We start from the raw sequence: 21173 nt of genomic DNA, 5'->3' as shown, positions 1-21173 counted from the left end.
CAATAATGCCCCGCTTCACCCTCAGCTGGAGGGGTACTTAGGGTGAAAGATTTAAATAACCTATGTTTTGATGTTTTTCCAAACACACATCGACAGGACTAAATTCATTCAATAAAATCAAGTTTTGAAGTTAATAACTTTTCTTTATCCTTTAGCTAAGTTAGACAGGAACTCTGTTAGTTAACTTACTATATTACAATGAACTATATGTCTACTTTTGGGGGGTGTCTGTTAGCTAACTTACTATGTTACAATAAACCGAATGTCTACTTTTGGGGGTGGGTGAAGCATACCTGGAAGTGCCTAGGGATTACTCTTGGCCCTGCACTCAGGAATTACATCTGGTCATTGCTCAGGGGATCATAGGGGATAAGGACTTGAACCCAGATCTGTTGCATGCAACTCCAACACCATATCAGCTTTCCAGTCCTGATGTCTACTTTTCTAATGCGATTCTGTATTGTTTCTGTGTGCTACTACACAAACAAGTAAAGGTAATGTACTATACACACAGAGGGAAGGTGAATATCTAGGATGGGGGCCAGTCCAGAGTTGTAGTATAAGACCACACAACTGGAATAAAGCTAAATGCTTTAATCTGTTTGCCAGAACACCTTCACACTGGTCAGCCAGGACCATCTCCAGAGGATATGAACCCTGCCCAAGGTAATAAAGAGGATATATGGTATCTCTCTCTCTATCTATTTATCCATCCATCCATCCATCTATCTATCTATCTATCTATCTATCTATCTATCTATCTATCTATCTATCTATCTATCTATCTATCTGATATAGATATAGGGAAAGAATATAAAGAGGTTCTAGCTTTCTGTAAACTTTAAAATGTTTAGCTATTGTCTAGGGGTACCTTCTTACTGCTCTCTTGTGCAATTCCCTGATAGGCTACCTGGTATGGCCAGGTGGCTTGAGGTGGTGTTAAAGGAAATAGGCTTGTGGAAATGTAGCATTTGGCTTACACTATGAGATCCTTACAAAATGACGTCTCTCCCTGCTCAGAACCCGAGAAGAAGCCTGCCATGAGGCCTTTACAAAATGGCGTCTCTTCTTGTTCAGGACGCAGGTCCCAACAATTTGAAGCATCTAGTGTTGGTCTCCATTCACAGCCCCTAATTTTGGACCTTCAAAGGCAATATGTCCAACTGTCCTCTGAACTATCTACCCTTCAACTCCCACCGCATACTTTGGGCACTACTTCTACCCAATACCTTGTTTGTCCCATGGTTATTAGATCCCAGGGCCCTGTCTCTGAAGGTGAGCCTGCCCTAGACAATGTCTTGGCTGCTCGCCCAGATCGCGCTGCTCCTGCCGTTGACAATGAGGCAGAGACCGAGGTGGTAGATGGCCCCCCTGGAGAAGGTGAGGCCGCCCCTGTGGCCGCTAGGGAATGCCTGGCTGGCTGCCTTTTGAGAGAATATCAACAGCTAAACCACAAAACCCTCTAGGACCTGCACAATGCTGTAAGAACATATGGTCCCAATTCCCCTTTTACACAATGCATTCTTGATGCCCTGACAGAGAGAGGACTTTTTTTTTGCCCCCCCCCCAATGGCAGAAAATTGACCAAGCTGTTTGGGTTCCTGGCCAATTTCTTACTTGGCAAGCTCATTTTCTGGACCGCTGTTAGGTCATAGTGGATAAGCTTCCCCCAGGTCCACATTCAGCCCAATGGAATCTTGAGCAGGTTAGTGGTCAGGGCCACTTCACCTCGGGCCATGCAGCAGTGTGTCCCCAATGCCCTTCTTGCTCACCCTGCATTTGGGGATAGCAATGTTTGCTTCCCTAAAAGACTGCCATCACATTGACCATGATCTTGTACTCCAGAAGTTGGAAACTGGGAACATTTTTGGTGGGAAAAGTACACTGGTTGTGTACATTTGATGACAGAAACTCAATCATGAACAATTTTGTAATTACAGTGCTTAAATAAAGTAATTAGCAAAAAAGGAATAAGCAACTTCTAAGGGAATAAAGGAAGAAAGAAGAAAAAAAGAAACATGATGATAGAGATATGTCTTGTATCCTTAGGTTTTCTGTTTTAATAAAAAGCCATCACTAATATAAAAACAACATAGAACTAATAACATTTTATATCAAATTCATTATTTGAAAGGTTTTACAGGGGTTTATTGCATAATACATTTTGTGTTCCCTAGGATTGCATGTCTTTAAATCTATATATGTGTGGAATATTTCAAATAAGATCACAAAAATGTTCTAGGAACAAATAAGCAGAGAGGAAAAGAGTGAGCAGTTAAAAACTATATTTAAATCATGTCCATATTTATTTACTCTAAGAAGAACATAGGGTTTAATTTTCTCTTCTATTTCCCAAGTCCTTACTGAGCTTTCTGCGCCCATTAGAGTCGATTTCTTTACTTCCCAGCCATACTAGAGTCAGCCGTACTTGCAGGAACTTTCAGCTCACAAAGAACTGTCTGTGATGCTGCAACCTCCCTCACCGGGCAGGCCTTGGCAAGCACATGCTGGGCATGAAGGGTGGATCTAGCTGAACATTCTGCTTGGGAGAAACACAGAGTCGGGACTGTGAGACCAGAGATCTGAGTAACAGTAAAGGGACAGAGGCCATTTCTAGCTTGATTTGTCTCTCTCTCTGAATAGGGGAGACGGCTCCTAGGAAACTCTCATGACCAAAAGACCAACTCTAATTGGCATTGGCAATTTAGATAAAATCTGTTCCCACCTGGGCACTATTTACTATGAGGTTCAGAAGCTTCTCAGCTTAATGTATTCCCATCTGTTAATTTCTGCTTTCACTTGTTTGGAGAGTGCAGTTTCCTCCTTGAAGATGCCTTTAGCCTCAATGTCATGGAGTGTTTTACCTACGTGTTGTTTTATATACCTTATGGTTTCAGAGCTGATATCAAGCTCTTTAATCCACTTGGATTTACCTTCATACATGATGTTAGCTGGGGGTCTAAGTTCAATTTTTGCAAGTGGCTAGCCAGTTGTGCCAACACCACTTGTTTTTTTTAGTTTTTGGGTCACACCCGGCAGTGCTCAGGGGTTACTCCTGGCTGTCTGCTCGGAAATAGCTCCTGGCAGGCACGGGGGACCATATGGGACACCGGGATTCGAACCAACCACCTTTGGTCCTGGATCGGCTGCTTGCAAGGCAAATGCCGCTGTGCTATCTCTCCGGGCCCAACACCACTTGTTGAAGAGGCTTTCTTTGCTCCATTTAGGATTTCTTGCTCCTTTATCAAAAATTAGGTGATTGTATGTCTGGGGAACATTCTCTGAGTACTCAAGCCTATTCCACTGATCTGAGGGTCTATCTTTATTCCAATACCATGCTGTTTTGATAACTATTGCTTTGTAATACTGTTTAATTGGGAAAAGTAATGCCTTCCATATTTCTTTTCCCAAGGAGTGCTTTAGCTATTCGAGGGTGTTTATTGTTCCAAATGAATTTCAACAGTGTTTGATCCACTTCTTTGAAGAATGTCATGGGTATCTTTAGAGGAATCACATTAAATCTGTACAATGCTTTGGGGAGTAATTCCATTTTAATGTTGTTAATCCTGTTTTCATTTCTGTGTGTCCATTTCTGTGTGTTTCCATTTCTGTGTGTCCTCTCTTATATCTTGGAGCAGGGTTTTATAGTTTTCTCTGTATAGGTCCTTCATGTCTTTAGTCAAGTTGACTCCAAGATATTTGAGCTTGTGTGGCACTACTGTGAATGGGGTTGTTTTCTTAATATTCATTTCTTTCCTATTATTATTAGTGTATAAAAAGGCCATTAATTTTTGTGTGTTAATTTTGTAGCCTACCACCTTGCTATATGAATCTATTGCTTCTAGAAGCTTTCTGATAGAGTCCTTAGGGTTTTTTAAGTAGAGTATCATGTCATCTGCAAACAGTGAGAGCTTGACTTCTTCCTTTCCTATCTGGATTCCCTTGATATCTTTTTCTTGCCTGATAGCAAGTACTTCCAGTGCTATGTTGAATAGGAGTGGTGAGAGAGGACAGCCTTGTCTTGTGCCAGAATTTTAGAGGAAAGGCTTTTAGTTTTTCTTCATTGAGGATAATATTTGACATTGACGTTTGGTAGATGGCCTTAACTATATTGAGAAAGGTTCCTTTCATTCCCATCTTGTTGAGAGTTTTTTTTTAATCAAGAATGGGTGTTGGACCTTATCAAATATTTTCTTTGCATCTATTGATATGATCATGTGATTTTTATTTTTCTTGTTGTTGATGTTGTGTATTATGTTGATAGATTTATGGATGTTAAAGCATCTTTGCATTTCTGAGATGAAACCTACTTGATTGTAGTGATCTACTTAATGAGGCATTGAATCCTATTTGCCAGGATTTTGTTGAGGATCTTTGCATCTGTGTTCATAGGGATATTGGTTTGTAATTTTCTTTTTTGGTAGCATCTCTTTCTGGGTTAGGTATCAAGGTGATGTTGGCTTCATGAAAGCTATTTGGAAGTGTTCCTGTTTTTTCGATATCATGAAAGAGTCTTGCCAGGATTGGTAGTAGTTCCTCTTGAAAGGTTTGAAATAATTCATTAGTGAATCCATTTGGGCCTGGGCTTTTGTTTTTGGGCAGACATTTGATTACATTTTAATTTCCTCAATAGTGATGGGGGTGTTTAGATATGCAACATCCTCTTTATTCAAACATGGAAGGTTATAAGTGTCCAAGAATTTATCCATTTCTTCCAGGTTTTCATGTTTAGTGGCATAGAGTTTCTCAAAGTAGTTTCTGATTACCCTTTGAATCTCTGCCATATCTGTAGTGACCTCCCCCTTTTCATTTCTAATATGAGTTATCACGTTTCTCTCTCTTTGTTAGTTTTGCCAATGGTCTATCAATCTTGTTTATTTTTTCAAAGAACCAACTTCTGCTTTTGTTAATCTTTCGCATTGTTTTATGGATTTCACTTTGTTGATTTCTGCTCTCAGCTTTGTTATTTCCTTCTGTATCCCTAATTTTGGTTCCTTTTTTTGGAGCACTTTCTAACTCTATGAGCTGCGTCATTAAGCTACTCAGATATACCCCTTCTTTCTTCCTGATGTGTGCTTGCAAAGCTATAAATTTTCCTCTCAGTACCGCGCTTTTGCTGTGTCCCATAGGTTCTGATAGCTTGTGTATTTATTGTTATTTATTTTCAGGAAATTTTTGATTTTCTCTTTGATTTCACCTCGGACCCACTAGTTGTTCAGTATTAGGCTGTTTAATTTCTAGGTCTTAAAGTTTTTCTTCTGTGTCCCTTTGTGGTTCACATATAATTTCAGAGCCTTGTGGTCAGAAAAAGTAGCCTGCAAAATTTCCATCTTCTTGATATTATGGATGTATGTTTTATGTGCCAGCATGTAATCTATCCTGGAGAATGAACCATGTACATTGGAGAAGAATGTGTATCCAGGTTTCTGGGGGTGGAGTGTTCTACATATATATAAAAATATATCTTTCTTCCATTTCATTTTTCAGGTCTAGTATATTTTTTTTGGTTTCAGTCTGGTTGACCTGTCAAGTGTTGACAAAGCCATGTTGAGGTCTCCCACAATTATTGTGCTGTTATTGATATCATTTTTCAGATTAGTCAACAATTGTATTAAATATTTTGCTGGTTGCTCATTCAGTGCATATATGTTTATGAGAGTGGTTTCTTACTGCTGTACATATCCCTTGATTAATACAAAATGTTTATCTTTGTCCCTTAAAAATTTTCTGAGTATAAAGTTTGCATCATCTGATATTAGTATGGCCACTCCAGCTTTTTTAGTGTGTTGTTTGCTTGGATGATCTTCCTCCAGCCTTTGACTTTGAGTCTATGTTTGTTCTGACTATTCAGATGTGTTTCTTGTAGGCAGTAGAAGGTTGGGTTCAGTTTTTTGATCCATTTAGCCACTCTGTGTCTCTTAACGGGTGCATTTAGTCTATTGACATTGAGAGAGATAATTGTCATGGAATTTAGTGCCATCTTTGTGTAGAAGTTTGGTGTGTTTGTTGGTCTGTCTTGTCTTTAAATTAGACCTTTCAGTTTTTCTTTAAGGTTGGTTTTGAGTCTGTGAAGTTTCTTAGCTGTTGTTCATCTGTGAAGCTATATATACTTCCTTCAAACCTGAAAGTGAGTTTTGCTGGGTGCAGTATTCTAGGTGAAGCATTTATTTCATTGAGTTCTGTCACTATATCCTACCACTGCCTTCTGGCCTTGAGTGTTTCTGGTGACAGGTCTGTTGTAAATTTCAAGGATGCTCCCTTGAATGTAATTCCCCTTTTTGATCTTGCTGCTTTCAGTATTCTGTCTCTATCTGTGGGATTCATCAGTGACTAGGATGTGTCTTGGGGTGTTTTTCCTGGGGTCTCTTTTAGCTAGTACTCTTTGGGCATGCAGGATTTGGTCCATGTATTCTTTAGCTCTGGTAGTTTCTCTGTGATGATGTTCTTGACTGTTGGTTCTTCCTGGAGATTTTCTTCCTGGGTCTTTGGGACTCCAATGAATCTTAAGTTGTTTCTGTTGACCTTATCAAAAAACTATTTTCATCTGTTCTTTGAGTAATTTTTCCATTGTTTGATCATTTGCTTTACGGCTTTTTTCCAATCTCTTCTGTTGTATGGAGTTGTTATGCATTGCATCTTCCAGCTCACTAATTCTATCCTCAGCTGCTGTTACCATGATGGAGAGCTTATCCATTGAGTCCTTTAATTTGTCTACTGAGTTTTTCAGACCTCTTATTTGACCTGTTATTTCAGTTTGGAGTTTTCTAATTTCTGTCTTCATATTTTCTTGGTTCTTATTAGTGTTCTGTTCAACTCGATCTATGATTTATTTGAGTTCTATGAACATCCTCCAGATTTCTTCTCTAAACTCCATATCTGAGAGACTAGCTAAGCAGTGGTTGGTTGTTTTTGGGTCATCAGAATTTCCATCTTCATTCTCTAACATTGTACTGGCCTGTGTTGTTTCCCCATTGTCACACTTGTACTGTGGGTTTTTCTATGTGTTGTGGTGGTATTCATTGGCTAAATGATGTGCGCGGCCGCATAGCGAAGGGAGCAACCGCTCCTATAGCTCCACCCTTTTAGGGTGGGTCCACTGACCTCCAAGGAAGAAGGAACCATCCAGCAATGAAGCCACACTAGATCAAGTCTTAGACCCAGACAGGCAGAGCAGGCAGATAGGACAGTTAAAAGAGGTCTCCTGAACTTTCTCTTAGCATAATTTTAAGTAAATGTTCTAGAATAACATTGTCCCAATCAGCAAGTAAATTAGTATTTCTTTGATGTTTTAAATTTTTTGAAGTAACATTATTTTTAGATTTTTTGCTAATACAAAAGGAAAGATAATGTTATAAAATATTGTTAACTCTTTTTTATTGATATCTTTATTTAAACACCTTGATTACAATTATGATTGTAGTTGGGCTTCAGTCATGTAAAGAACATCACCCTTCATCAGTGCAACATTCTCATCATGAATCCCAAATCTCCCTCCTCCCCACCCCACCCCCGCCTGTACTCTAGACAGGCTTTCTACTTCCCTCATTCATTCACATTGTTATGGTAGTTCTCAGTGTAATTATTTCTCTAACTGCACTCATCACTCTGTGGTGAGCTACATGTTGTGAGCTGGATCTTCCAGCCCTCCTCTCTTTTGTTTCTGAAAATTATTGCAAAACTTTTTTATTTTTCTTAAAACCCATAGATGAGTGAAACTATTCTGCATCTATCTCTTTCCCTCTGACTTATTTCACTCAGCACAAGAGATTTCATGTACATCATGTATAGGAAAAGTTCATGACTTCATTTCTCCTGATGGCTGCATAATATTTCATTGTGTATATGTGCCACAGTTTCTTTAGCAATTCATCTGTTGAAGGGCATCTTGGTTGTTTCCAGAGTCTGGCTATTGTAAATAGCACTGCAATGAATATAGGTGTGAGAAAGGAATTTTGTATTGTATTTTTGTGTTCCTAGGGCATATCCCTAGGGGTGGCATAGCTGGATAATATGGGAGCTCAATTTTCAGTTTTTGGAGGAAACTCTATATCACTCTTCATAAAGGTTGACTAGATTGCATTCCCACCAGCAGTGAATAAGAGTTCCACATCCCCGCCAGCACTGCTTGTTCCATGCTTTGTGATGTGTGCCATTCTCTGTGGTGTGAGATGGTACCTCATAGTTGTTTTGATGTGCATCTCCCGGATGATCAGTGATGTGGACCATTTTTCATGTGCCTTTTGGCCATTTGTATTTCTTCTTTGACATAGTGTCTGTTCATTTCTTCTCCCCAGTTTTTGATGGGATTAGATGCTTTTTCTTTTTTCACTGCCTTGTATATTTTGAATATTAGCCTCTTATCTTTCTTTTTAATTTTTTTATTTTGAATTATGAGAACAAAGATGCAAAGAAAAAGGACAAGGTAAAGTTACAGTGGAAGGACAATCACCCATAACATAATTCTCAGAAGAAGTCCCCTTGCTGATATCTTAACTTTGAACTTTCAGCCAAAGAACGTTAAGATAAATAAAACAGAATCCATGTACAATTACTTTGTCCCTCAAGTCCCCAGATTGTAACACATTATAATATTTCTCAACAGCACATAAGGCAATCTAAAGCCATAAAACTTACGTAACTCCTTAAACATTAGAAGCATAATATTTTTTACATTTAAGGGAAGTCTCTTTTGAGCAGGTCCATGTCTGAGTAGTGGTAGGGTCTTCCGTGTAGAGGATTGCTTCCAGGTGATGTTATAGACAAACCTGGAAGTTTCGTGGATGGCTTCCCTGGTTCAGGGGTGAACCCTTTCACCCTTTCTTCTGAGGCCTGTGCCAGGTCATTATGTCAATGTTCAGGGTGTAAGGTCCCTTTGCACTACAAGATTTGTGTATTCCAATCTCTATTAGATAGGATCTTATTTGTATGTATAGTATTTTCTCATTTTAATGTGCCTATGCAAAAAAGGAGCACTGCCACGTGGCATTATTGGTGCATATGGGGGACATAAGAACAAGTCCAATAATCCCCATGACATGGTTCAATCATAAGTATTAAACTGGGAGACTCTTTCACCAAAATTCCTTGTTGAACAGCTCATAAAGAGAAGATAAAAAGTGGTTAGAATCGTCATTTTATAAGAGAATATTTAGTAAGACTTATAGTTGTCAGGGAAAAACAAAATATTCTAAAGACATACATGTCCATTTTATGTCTTTTGAAACAGTTCAGGGTTGTTACACACAATGCATGGCTTAGGTCTGTGTAGTATATGAAAAAGTTTCCATAAGATTATTCATGGAATTGTTGTATATAAAGTATTTCCTTAGGATTGTTCTGTGACTATTGCCCCACCTAGCCCTTCCAGGTGGGGCGCTGTGGAGTTGGCAATAAATAGCTTGATGGAGAGGGGAGAGGGGTCCTTTTGCAAAAGCTGCAGACTGCAGGAGGATTCTCTCGCGCTCTTTGTTCAATCTTTTACACCCTATCCTTCTTGTCTGTGTGGATTATTATTTGCTGCGGATAAATATTACCAAGGTCTCCCCCCCGAAAGGGGACAAGAAGATGGAAAGTAATTTCTCATTCTGGGGACTGTTCTTGGATTCACAAATACCCAACAAAGTTAACAGCGAAGATAACTTACAGGTCTGTGATTAGGATTGTGCAATACTGAAGTTAAAAAGAGTAATGTGGTTTAGTGATGTCTGGGTGAGAGAGTTAAGGAGTAAAAATGAGCTTTGAAGGGGTGTGGAAAAGGGCAGAATACAACATGGACATTCTGGATACGCAAAACATAACATAAAGATAAGGAATACTCTTAATAAAAGAGCCCCTGCGCGGTTTTTCCATATGCAGAGTGGTCAGAAATTGCCAGTGACAAACTTAGCGCAACCGAGCAAATCTCAGCACACACCAAGTTAGGACCCACCATTTCTGGCCACCTGGGCTGCCACCCCAGAAGGCCTGGAGGCCGGGGGCAGAAGAGGGGAAGGCTGGGGGCCTATCAAGGCTCCCAGCGCACCCAAGTTAGGGAGAAGGCCTTCCACATGGGGTCTCCCCCAACCCCATGCCGGCTAGAGCTAGCCTCCAGCTCAAGAGAGGATTGAGAGAGAGCCAGAAGCCAGATCTGCCCGCCCTACACCCTATGCCCTTCCCTCCCTAGAGCTGAGGGAAAGGCGGGGAAAGCTTGGGACCCCATCCAGGAGGGACCCCCCGACACCCACCTTGTCTGGGCACCTGGGCTGCCACTCCAGAAGGCCTGGAGGCCGAGGGCAGAAGAGGGGAAGGCTGGGAGCCTATCAAGGCTCCCAGTGCAACCAAGTTAGGGAGAAGGCCTTCCACATGGGGTCTCCCCCAACTCCGTGCTGGCTAGAGCTAGCCTCCAGCTCAAGAGAGGATTGAGAGAGAGCCAGAAGCCAGGATCTGCCCGCCCTACACCCTGTGCCCTTCCCTCCCTAGAGCTGAGGGAAAGGCGGGGAAAGCTTGGGACCCCATCCAGGAGGGACCCCCCGACACCCACCTTGTCTGGCCACCTGGGCTGCCACCCAGAAGGCCTGGAGGCCGAGGGCAGAAGAGGGGAAGGCTGGGAGCCTATCAAGGCTCCCAGCGCACCCAAGTTAGGGAGAAGGCCTTCCACATGGGGTCTCCTCCAACCCCATGCCAGCTAGAGCTAGCCTCCAGCTCAAGAGAGGATCGAGAGAGGAATATTAGCCTCTTATCTGATGGTTATTAGGTGAATAGTTTCTCCCGCTCAGTGAGTGGCTCTTATATCCTAGGCACTATTTCCTTTGAGGTGCAGAAGCTTCTCAGCTTAATATATTCTTCTCTGTTTAACTCTGATTCCACTTGTTTGGAGAGTGCTGTTTCTTCCTTAAAGATGCCTTTAGTTTCAATGTCATGGAGTGTTTTACCTACGTGTTGTTCTATATACCTTATGGTTTCAGGTATGATATCAAGGTCTTCAATTCATTTGGACTTTACCTTTGTATTTGATGATAGCTGGGGGTCTGAGTTCACTTTGTTGTAAGTGTCTAACTAGTTGTGTCAACACCACTTGTTGAAGAGGCTTTCCTTACTCCATTTAGGATTTCTTGCTCTTTTATGAAAAATCAAGTGATTGTATGTCTGGGGAAAATTCTCTGAGTACTCAAGCCTCTCCACTGATCTAAAGGTCTGTATTTATTCCAGTACCATGCTCTTTTGATAATTATTGCTTTGTAATACAGTTTACAGTTGGGGAAAAATAATGCCTCTCATATTCCTTTTCCCAAGGATTGCTTTAGCTATTCGAGGATGTTTATTGTTCCAAATGAATTTCAGAAGTGTTTGATCCACTTCTTTGAAGAATGTCATGGGTATCTTTAGAGGGATCACATTTTATCTGTACAATACTTTGGGTAGTATTGCCATTTTAATGATGTTAATCTTGCCCATCCATGAGCAGGGTATGTGTTTCCATCACAGCCATCACATTCCACCTGTTTCTACAAAGTCCCACAGCAACCCAAAAGCAGCTGATTAGCCCCATCATACTCTGCTGGTGTGCTATAGCTCATGCTCCCAGGGAATTTGGCCTAATCACTCCTTAGGGGTGTTTCATTCTACCTCCATCTCCATATCTTCACATATATTGTTTTTGATGCTTTTGCAAAATGTTTTCTAGATTGATCTGACTTAATCTGGGGGAAACCGCCCCCGAAGTGTGCAAAGGTGGCTTTTTCCAAGACAGTCACCTGTGAGACACAGGTCAGTGGAGGTCTGTGGGCTTCAGGAGAAGCTGCTTCCCATGATGTTGATTGCTGTAAGGTCATGGTCATCTCCAGAAAGAAATGGACTGTCCAGGAAATAAATCAGTCCCAGGGCAGGGGCAGGCCAGTCCAGCATCTATAATGTGGAATTTTGCCTCTGTAGCACTTTCTGTTTCCTTACAACTCCTAAGCTCAGAATGTGACCCTGCACCTTTGGCTAACTCTTGAATGTTCAGACATGGAAATATGCTGTGTGATGATTGCATATACTTAACTATCATACAAATGTGTTCTCTCTTTAATGTGTATATATGCACTCCTCTTTCAAACTGGAGCAGTCACATCCAGTGGACAGTCCAGGAGGCCTGAGTTCGTCCTGCCACTGAGGCTCACTGCAGGAGGCACCTTCAGGCCTTTGCTCCTGATCTGAAAACCAGGGGTGACAATAAGCAATATTGTCACCACCAGCACTGTGACACGGTGAGTGTTAGCACTGTGACAGGATGACATTGAGCACTGTGACAGGTGACAGTGAGCACTGTGACAGGGTGACTTGAGCACTGTGACAGGGTGAATATCAACACTGTGATAGAGTGATAAGAGCACTGTGATAGGGTGACCGTGGCATGTGATAGTGACAGATGGCAGAGAAGACATGTCTCAGGCTCCCGAGTACTCCTCAAGGAGCCTCCCTGCAGTGCCAGAAGCATAGGGGAGAGCAAGATGTGGCCACACTTGAAGGTTTAGGGGCTGGAGCCCTGGAGAGGAGCCCCTATGTGGAGAGAGTTGAAGTCTGTGTCCCAGGGCCACCCACCACTTGCAGTTGGTTTCTGAGGGTGCTGCATTCCTAAAACTGCCTGCCTCTCTGAGATTCATTTCCTTGTTAATAAATGGGTCTATCTACCACTACTCTGGTATTGACTTACTCCAAAGAGTGCTTTCTACACCCAGACGACTCAGCAACAGCCTGCTTGCAGGGCAGATCATTCTGCATCTAATGTGTGCTGAAACTAGAGGATGCTCCACATCAGCCTGACTTCGATGAAAGAAATGCATAGAATCCAGAATCTTTAAATATAGGAAGCTGATACCAACAATAGCTAAAGTGTGAAAAAGTTTCACCGGGACCACGGAGAATGACTCGGGTTGGACAGACTGGTATGCCTGGAGCCCAGAGTAGGTCTTATGCCAATAAACTTTGAAGTGAGGTGTTCTTGTAATCATGCCAAAGATTTTTTCCATTTTCCCCATATTTTTCTGGGCCTATGCAAACAACGGCGATTGCCACTGTCACACCTTTACTATTTTTTTAAACCCTTATCCTTTAAGAAAAAAAAACAATTTACTGAACTTAAAAACAAATAACTGTATAGAATGCCTGTCTCGAATATGGCAGGGGATGGGAAGAGGGGAGGGGGGCATTGGGAGGGGGGAATGTTACACTGGTGAAGGGGGGTGTTCTGTTTGTGACTGTAACCCAACTATAATCATGTTACTTAAATAAAAAATAAATTAAAAATAAATAAATAGTCTCTCTCGATCCTCTCTTGAGCTGGAGGCTAGCTCTAGCTGGCATGGGGTTGGGGGAGACCCCATGTGGAAGGCCTTCTCCCTAACTTGGGTGCTCTGGGAGCCTTGATAGGCTCCCAGCCTTCCCCTCTTCTGCCCCCGACCTCCAGGCCTTCTGGGGTGGCAGCCCAGGCGGCCAGACAAGGTGGGTGTTGGGGGTCCCTCCTGGATGGGGTCCCAAGCTTTCCCCGCCCTTCCCTCAGCTCTAGGGAGGGAAGGGCATAGGGTGTAGGGCGGGCAGATCCTGGCTTCTGGCTCTCTCTCTCAATCCTTTCTTGAGCTGGAGGCTAGCTCTAGCCGGCATGGGGTTGGGGGAGACCCCATGTGGAAGGCCTTCTCCCTAACTTGGGTGCGTTGGGAGCCTTGATAGGCCCCCAGCCTTCCCCTCTTCTGCCCTCGGCCTCCAGGCCTTCTGGGGTGGCAGCCCAGGGGGCCAGAAATGGTTGGTCCTAACTTGGTGTGTGCTGAGATTTGCTCAGTTGCGTTAAGTTTGTCACTGGCAATTTCTGACCACTCTGCATATGGAAAACCGCGCGGGGGGCTAGCGTCCCCCCCACCCGTGCACTGCATATATTAAGAGTATTCCTTATCTTTATGTTATGTTTTGCGTATCCAGAATGTCCATGTTGTGTTCTGCACTTTTTCACACCCCTTTAAAGCTCATTTTTACTCCTTAACTCTCACCGCCCCAAACATCATTAACCCACATTACTCTTTTTAACTTCAGTATTGCACAATTCTAATCACAGACCAAATCATGCATTGTGTGTAACTACCCCGAACTATTTCAAAAGACATAAAATGGACACTTTTCTCTTTAGAATATTTTGTGTTTTTCCCTGACAACTATAAGTCTTACTAAATACTCTCTTATACAGTGACGATTCTAATCACTTTTTATCTTCTCTTTGTGAACTGTTCAACAAGGAATTTTGGTGAAAGAGTCCCCCAGTTTAATGCTTATGATTGAACCATATTATGGGGATTATTGGACTTGTTCTTATGGCCCCCATATGCACCAATAACGTCACGTGGCATTACTCCTTTTTTGCATAGGCACATTAAAATGAGAAAATACTATACATACAAATAAGATCCTATCTAATAGAGATTGGAATACACAAATCTTGTAGTGGAAAGGGACCTTACAACCTGAACATTGACATAATGACCTGGCACAGGCCTCAGAAGAATGGGCATTCTTCATTCACCCCTGATCTAGAGAAGACATCCACGAAACATCCAGGTTTGTCTATAACATCACCTGGAAGCAATCCTCTACACGGAAGACCCTACCACTGCTCAGACATCGACGTGCTCAAAAGAGACTTCCCTTAACACTGAAAAGACTTAACAACAAAGACCTGCTTACAGGGCAGGGCTTCCTGAATTGCCCTTTAATGGTGAGGTGAAACGAGAGGACACTCCACATCCTGACTTCTATGTAGGATATGCATATTCCAGGATCTTTAATACAGAAACATGATACCAACAATAGAGACTGTATGAAAAGTGTGTTGGCACTACGGACAATGTCTTGGATTGGACGATTTAACTTGCTTGGAGCCTAGAGTTAGTCTTATGCCAGGAAACTTCAGGGTTAGGGTCTCTTTGTATTTAGGCCAAGGTTATTCCTTTCCATGCCTCTCATATTTTGGTGGGCCTATGCAAACAACAATTGCCACTCTAACACCGTTTTTACTGTGCTCCTTTGACTCTAATCCTTAAAAAAAAAAAACCTACTTAAAATTTGAGGTTAACTTAAGCTAATATGTATGTACATGGAAATGTAAAAAAATACTATGTCGGGCCCGGAGAGATGGCACAGCGGTGTTTGCCTTGCAACCAGCCGATCCAGGACCTAAGGTAATTGGTTCAAATCCCGGTGTCCCATATGGTCCCCCATGCCTGCCAGGAGCTATTTCTGAGCAGACAGCCAGGAGTAACCCCAGAGCACTGCTGGGTGTGGCCCAAAAACCAAAAAAAAAAAAAAAATACAATGCCTCTAATGTTTAAGGAGTTACGTAAGTTTCATGGCTTTAGATTGCCTTGTGTGCTGTTAAGAAATATTATAATGTGTTACAATCTGGGGACTTGAGGGACAAAGTAATTGTACATGGATTCTATTTTGTTTGTCTTAATGTTCTTTGGCTGAAAGTTCAAAGTTAAGATATCAGCAAGGGGACTTCTTCTGAGAATTATGTTATGGGTGATTGTCCTTCCACTGTAACTTTACCTTGTCCTCTTTCTTTGCATCTTTGTTCTCATAATTAAAAATAAAAAAATTATTAAAAAAATAAATAAATACCCTCAAGAGCTCCTCAAAAAATAAATAAATGGGTCTATCAATGGGGTAACTGGGCCCTGAATCAAACATAGGGTTCAGGTTGGGGGCATGAAGGAAGAAGGGTTGGGGTGAGGGTATCTGTAGTCCTGCTAGGGGTGGTGGGTTCCATGCTTCACACTAATGGAGTTAAGGCCTAACTGTACTTCCATGGCCACTCAGCTCTCTTGGCTGGACTGTGACATTTGCTCCCCAGGCTGTAGGTCGTTGTCACTGCCACCACTCAGAGCATGAGAAATGGCATTGCGGTGGTGCTACTCTGAGGTTTGGGGCACAGGGACAGGGGTATGGCTTCTCCCTTTGCAGTCTGATTGGGAGGGTGTGGAGCTCGTGGTTCAGAAGGGGAGACATTCCCATTGTTGGAAGCTCAGAGAAACCAGGTTGTCTGATTGGAACCTGGTTCTGTCCTGCACTATCAACCAAAGCAGCCAGGCCAGTGTAGACATTGGTGGTCCACACCCATGAGATCAGAGGGCCTGTGTGAGAATATAAGTGCCAACTAATTTCATGTTTGTGCTTTTTGGCTCACTTCTGATGACCTCTTTACTCTTCACCCCAGTCACCCACTCAGGACCTGTGACACAGGACACAGTGTGCTCAGTGAGGCAACTATGCTAATTAGGGCATGAGAATGTAGATATCCTGACATTAATAAAACATCCTAAGGCTGATGGACACCCAGGTTTTGGCATTGAGGAGCCATTGTCAGTGCAAAGGAGAATTCAGTCATGTACTGAGCCAGACCAGGGGAGTGTATGCACGAAAGTCATCTGCTTTCTCCCCTCTTGGATACAATAAGACCCACATCCCAAATGCATCTCACTTGAAGCACATCACTGCCAAGGTGTTCTGAGAAAGGGTCACAGCAGAGAGAAGCTTGATTCCTTTTCCCCACACACATGTTTTTGCCACACTCCTGCCATAATTCAACCACATTCCTGCCAAATGATCACCATATTTCTTTCATGTTCCTGCCACATATCTAACTCATAGAGGTCTTGGACTCCTTTCAACTGTGTTGGGCTGTGCAGAGCTGCCTGAAATAGGGCTTGGTGCATTGTTCATCTTCTGTGATGAACAATGGGGGAACAAAGAACTGGCTCCAGCCAATGCCTCCAGAATCCTGCAGTCACTGTTGCTGCCTTTCCTTGGTGTGGCCCAGACCAATTGCTTTTCCTCTGACAAAATTAAGTCCAAGAAGGTGGAACTCATTACCATCTATGAAAAGTTTCTGCAAAGCAAAAATGGAGAGAGTAATCGAGTGTCTATTTAAGCTTCCAGGTTGCATTTAAGAAAACACTCACTAAGTTAAATATAGAATACAGGGCTTTTTTTGTGAGAGCAAATTCACCTCAGGACAGGCAGGATATGTGATAGAAAGACAGACTCCAAGTCAACAGCTATAATTCCCCAGGAAACTTGATCTATTTAGCTGTGCAGTTGTGATAGCTCATGGGGGCCAGAAAATCAAGGATTTGATTAGAATTAGTTGGTAAAGTATTATCAGACTTTTGATTATGTGCTTGCAGGATTCCAGTCCCAGCTGACTCATGTTTACTCACTAGGAATAGAAGCAAGGAACTTTCAGGTAAAATTGCAGTGCTTGGAATTTTCATGAAAGTTCTTGAGGGTGCAGGTGGACAGGTACAGTGACGAAGTCAAGAGCAGAAATGGGGATGATATGGAGAGAGAATGGGCAAATTCTTCCTATTTCAGATTTTCAGGTCCCATAAAGGTCTTGATCTTTTTTGGTCTTCAGAGCGTGATGGGCCAGTGTTACTGTCCCCATCACCATCACTCCAGTGTGACCCAGATGCACTTGAGGCCCTCTTTTGACCTGATATTCTAGGCCACTAGCTGTTCCTTCCACCCATATGAAGGCTGGCTTGCTTCCTTTCTTCTCTCTCAGCAGAGCCCCTCACTGCCCTGCTGCTGAATCTAGGAGTCTTGTCTAAAACCAGGATGGCGCCATCAACTTCAACATGGTACTCTTACTGCAGATAATATGGATCAGGGAGCTCTGAAGATGAGTGACTCACACACAGGCTCAGAAGCCTGAAGTGGGGAAGCAGGGTTGGAGGAGGGACCCTGAGTGAGGTGTTGGGTGGAAGAACAGGACTGGTGTTTTTTCCTTGATCACATTTCCCATGTCTATGCATTCTCTTTCCTGGAATGCACTTAAGCCCATCACCTGTGGACTTTCCGATGCCACCACCACATTCTACAGTTCTCCTGCTGCATCTCTGTGAGCATCTCTGTGAAGGCCCAGAGACCTTCCTAACCTTTTGGAAGGAAAGTGGATTGGAAGCCAAGTGGATTATGTCCAGGATCCTGAGAAATGCAATCAACAGTCCCCAGGACCCTCTGAGGCCCAGATCTAGGTTCCCTTTTCCACAAAACATCCAAGACCAAACAGGTCCTGGATCAAGTAGCTTTGAATTTGAGTTCACATCAAATGAAAGGAGTTTAGAGAAGTAGATAGTGGGGGCATGTCTCCTCTGGGAGGTGACCACAGCTGACCTCACACCCACTACACACTTACACACTTGGGTTTGCACAAAACGAGCCAAACTACCCAAGCTCTGAGGTCAGGTAATAGATCAGAAAGAGATTTCACGTGAGACCCAGTCAGAGTGGCTTCTAAAGTAACCCTCTCTACATACTAGCACACTACATACTAGCAATAAACAAATAAGCTGCTGACTTCTGCCATCTTTCCAATATTGCATCTTTGTATCTGTGAACTCAGATTTAGGTCTATTAGTTCCTTCAATAAATTTCCATAGTTATAAATGTGAAAATCTTATACCTTATCCTTTGGAATTGAAATCTGAAGAAAAAACACTTGGAATTAAAGAGATTTAAAATGTCTTCACTTCCCACCTGCCTTCATTTCCCCCATAGTTTTGATTTCTAACACTGCCACAGAGGGAGTGATCCTGGAGCACTGCAGCCTGTTTTGTGGGGGCATCATTGCTAGAAAAGTGATGCTGGGAGCACCTGTGTGAGTCCCACAGTACCTCCTGTGACCATTACTTCTGGAGAATGGGTATGCATCTGGCTAAAGGAACATAGCACAGCACCTTTCCTCTTAAAATATTGTTATGTCTTTTAGCAATTTCAATTTTGGGGTTTTTTTTGGAGGGGTTACATCCGGCAGTACTCAGGTGTTACTCCTGTCTCTGCACTCAGAAGTAACTCCTGGCAGGCTCAGAGGACCATATGGGATGCCCAGGATTCAACCCGGTCTGTCCCATGTCATCTGTCATCTGCATGCAAAGCAAAAGCCTTACTGCAGTGCTATCACTCCAGCCCCAACAATTTCAGAGTATGTTTTCTACCACAAGCACTCAATTTCCAAAGACACACAAATATGCTACCTTGTATAGTCTCGCAGATCCTTGCGTCTATTGATTCTCCCCTAATAATTTTCCAGTGGCCTACTAGGTGTAAAATCATTCCATGTACTGTATCTCCAACCTTGAATGAATGAGTCTGAATCAGGATCATACATAAAAAAACCCAAACCAGGCTGAGGGTGAAACATATATAGTCTGGCGGTCTTCTACTTTGTATCTCCCCAAACTGCCTTCCAAAACTCTTTTTAGTGAGTACAGAGAACACCCCCATGTGGGGCAGTAAGTACATACTAAGGGTAGATAGCTCAGGCTATCCTGAGCCTGTCCCACTCAGATTTACATAGAAGACAATCGTTGTTTTGAGTAAAACCAAGTTGTAAAAAGATACAAAGAAACCAGGGATGATCTTTGTTTTAGGTAAAATAGTGTAACCTAGCAAGTGAGGCTATATCTGTGTGAAATTTCAGATTCACCAATGGTTTCCTTTGTCCACACCCTCCTGAGGGTGGCTATTTTATTTTATTTTATTTTATTTTATTTTGGTTTTTGTGTCACAACCGGCAATGCTCAGGGGTTACTCCTGGATCTATGCTCAGAAATCGCCCCTGGCAGGCACAGGGGACCATATGGGATGCTGGGATTCAAACCACCGCCCTTCTGCATGAAAGGCAATTACCCTACCTCCATGCTATCTCCCCGGCCCCAGAAGAGGCTATTTTAAATTGAGCTTCTCAGTTCTGGCTTGCTCTTGTCCTCTCTCTTTCTGAATCCCTGCTGACTTACATTTTGCCTTTCTTTTCAGGGTGTGCACTATTACCAATTGCGACATTTCAACAGCACTTGTTCGCTGGCCTTGGGCCATTCTTCACACCAGCTTGTCTATGTTGGCAATAGTTGGTCACACTGTCCCTGTTAAATGGATATTTTCTGTGATGTGGTGTGAGGCCACTTTCATTAGTGTTCAAGTATTTGGGGGATGTCTAGACAAAGACTCCTTTAATACTTCTTTTCACAAGCTCATTGCTTTGTGAGATGGCAGAGGCACCTAGCCCTGGGAATGAGTTCTCAGCCCATTGAGAGCAAGCAGGATAGGCCACTCCTGGGAGTGACCCACTCAGCCAGCCTTCTCCCCTCTAACCCTCCAACGCAGACAGCTGAGCTGAAGATGGTGACTTGATGTGAGACTCAGTAAGGAAGGTGATGACTACTTTCTCTCCTGGACATGGCAGCTGGAACTTCTAGAAACAACTGTGCCTGGGAAGACTCTGAGAAGTTGGTATGGTCAGGGAGGAGAAAGTGCTAAGGCGGTGACATCACCATGCAGGGGTCCTCAAACTTTTTAAACAGGGGCCAGTTCACTGTCCCTCAGACCATTGGAGGGTCTGACTATAGTAAAAACAAAATTTATGAACGAATTCTTATGCACACTGCATATATCTTATTTTGCAATGAAGAAACAAAACAGATACAAATACAATATGTGGCCCTCGGGCCATAGTTTGAGGACCACTGCGAGGGAGGGGGCACTACTCTGAGATTGTGATGTCAACAATGAAGGTGGTAATGTCAGCACTTCTTGTTTCCTGTGGACACCTGGCATCTGGCTGGGTGATGGGAGCCAAGCTCAAGTTGAGGGCAACCTGAGGCTTTAGTTAACTTAAGCAGGAGAACCAGAGTCTGAAACTATGCATTCTGGTCCCCAGGAGTACTGCCCCTCCTCTGGCTGTTACCTCACTGCTTCAGATCCAGGACCCACATACAGGCATCCAGGAGGTCTTTCTCCTACAGACTCATGGGGTTGAACCACTTCAGACCATATGAAGCTATATGCATTGAGCCCTCTAAGTGCATATGTGCCTCAGAGAGGTCCAGGTGAAGAGGGTTCCAAAAGGCATGTGTGTGCTGGCTGCAAGGCATAATCCCCTGAGCTGGGTAGGGACTGGTGTGGCCCGTTCTCCATGTCTGCATATTTCCAGCAGGGCATGTGCTTACTGACACTCAGGAAGTCCCATTTAGGCCATTCCAAGCGGGTGTGGGAGATGAATTGAAGGAGATATTGGAGATGAGCCCCCTGAATTGAACTGATAAAAGAACAGGTTTTCTTTTTTTTTTTTTTTTTTTTTTTTTTGGTTTTTGGGTCACACCCGGTAACGC

General features: G+C 42.9%; 1 protein-coding gene across 1 annotated transcript in view; it reads left to right on the top strand.

Annotated features, from left to right (window-relative positions):
• Positions 1–16581, top strand: part of SQSTM1 (sequestosome 1) — a 479040-nt gene extending 462459 nt beyond the window's left edge. The window contains exon 9 of the transcript XR_007498249.1: positions 16571–16581. The gene's annotated coding sequence lies outside the window, so the exon portion shown is untranslated. The remainder of the gene's footprint in view (positions 1–16570) is intronic.
• Positions 16582–21173: the final 4592 nt, after the last annotated feature.

The sequence above is a fragment of the Suncus etruscus genome, chromosome 8 (assembly GCF_024139225.1).
Source record: "Suncus etruscus isolate mSunEtr1 chromosome 8, mSunEtr1.pri.cur, whole genome shotgun sequence".
Lineage (NCBI taxonomy): Eukaryota > Metazoa > Chordata > Mammalia > Eulipotyphla > Soricidae > Suncus > Suncus etruscus.
This window is presented reverse-complemented; position numbering and strand designations above follow the sequence as displayed.